Genomic DNA, 1,669 nt, shown 5'->3' on the forward strand with positions numbered 1-1,669 from the left:
TTCTAATTCTGTTGATTTGAGTCTTCTCCCTTTTTTTCTTGATGAGTCTGGCTAATGGTTTATCAATTTTGTTTATCTTCTCAAAGAACCAGCTTTTAGTTTTATTGATCTTTGCTATCGTTTCCTTCATTTCTTTTTCATTCATTTCTCATCTGATCTTTATGATTTCTTTTCTTCTGCTAACTTTGGGGTTTTTATTTTTTGTTTTTTTTTTTCTCTAATTGCTTTAGGTGTCAGGTTAGGTTGTTTATTTGAGATGTTTCTTGTTTCTTAAGTTAGGATTTTATTGCTATAAACTTCCCTCTTAGAACTGCTTTTGCTGCATCCCATAGGTTTTGGGTGATGGTGTTTTCATTGTCATTTGTTTCTAGGTATTTTTTGATTTCCTCTTTGATTTCTTCAGTGATCTCTTGGTTATTAAGTAGAGTGTTGTTTAGCCTCCATGTGTTTGTATTTCTTACAGATTTTTTCCTGTAATTGATATCTAGTCTCATAGCATTGTGGTGGGGAAAGATACTTGATATGATTTCGATTATCTCAAATTTACCAAGGCTTGATTTGTGACCCAAGATATGATCTATCCTGGAGAATGTTCCATGAGCACTTGAGAAGAAAGTGTATTCTGTTGTTTTGGGTGGAATGTCCTATAAATATCAATTAAGTCCATCTTGTTTAATGGGTCACTGAAACCTTCTTTTTCCTGATTTATTTTCATTTAGGATGATCTGTTCATTGGTGAAAGTAGGGTGTTAAATTCCCCTACTATGATTGTGTTAATGTCAATTTCCCCTTTTATGGTGTTAGCATTTGCCTTATGTATTGAGGTGCTCCTATGTTGGGTGCATAAATATTTACAATTGTTATATCTCCTTCTTGGATTGATCCCTTGATCATTATGAAGTGTCCTTCTTTGTCCCTTGCAATAATCTTTATTTTAATGTCTATTCTGTCTGATATGAGTATTGCTACTCCAGCTTTCTTTCAAATTCCATTTGCATGGAATATTTTTTCCATCCCCTCACTTTCAGTCTGTATGTGTCCCTAGGTCTGAAGTGGGTCTCTTGTAGACAGCATACATATGGGTCTTGTTTTTGTATCCCTTCAACCAGTCTGTGTGTTTTAGTTGGAGCATTTAATGTATTTACATTTAAGGTATTTATCGATATGTATGTTCCTATTACCATTTTCTTAATTGTTTTGGGTTTGTTCTTGTAGGTCTTTTCCTTCTCTTGTGTTTCCTGCCTAGAGAAGTTCCTTTAGTATTTGTTGTAAAGCTGGTTTGGGGGTACTGAATTCTCTCAGCTTTTGCTTCTCTGTTAAGGTTTTAATTTCTCTGTCGAATCTGAATGAGATCCTTGCAGGGTAGAGTAATCTCTTACCCATATTAGGGAAGTTTTCAACTATAATCTCTTCAAATATTTTCTCAGTCCCTTTTTTTTTCTCTTCTTTTGGGACCCCTATAATTCAAATGTTGGTGTGTTAAATGTTGTCCCAGAGGTCTCTGAGACTGCCCTCAATTCTTTTCATTCTTTTTTCTTTATGCTGCTCTGCAGTAGTTATTTCCACTATTTTATCTTCCAGGTCACTTATCTGTTCTTCTGCCTCAGTTATTCTGCTATTGATTCCTTCTAGAGAATTTTTAATTTCATTTATTGTGTTGTTTATCATT

Source organism: Physeter macrocephalus, chromosome 9, assembly GCF_002837175.3.
Source record: "Physeter macrocephalus isolate SW-GA chromosome 9, ASM283717v5, whole genome shotgun sequence".
Lineage (NCBI taxonomy): Eukaryota > Metazoa > Chordata > Mammalia > Artiodactyla > Physeteridae > Physeter > Physeter macrocephalus.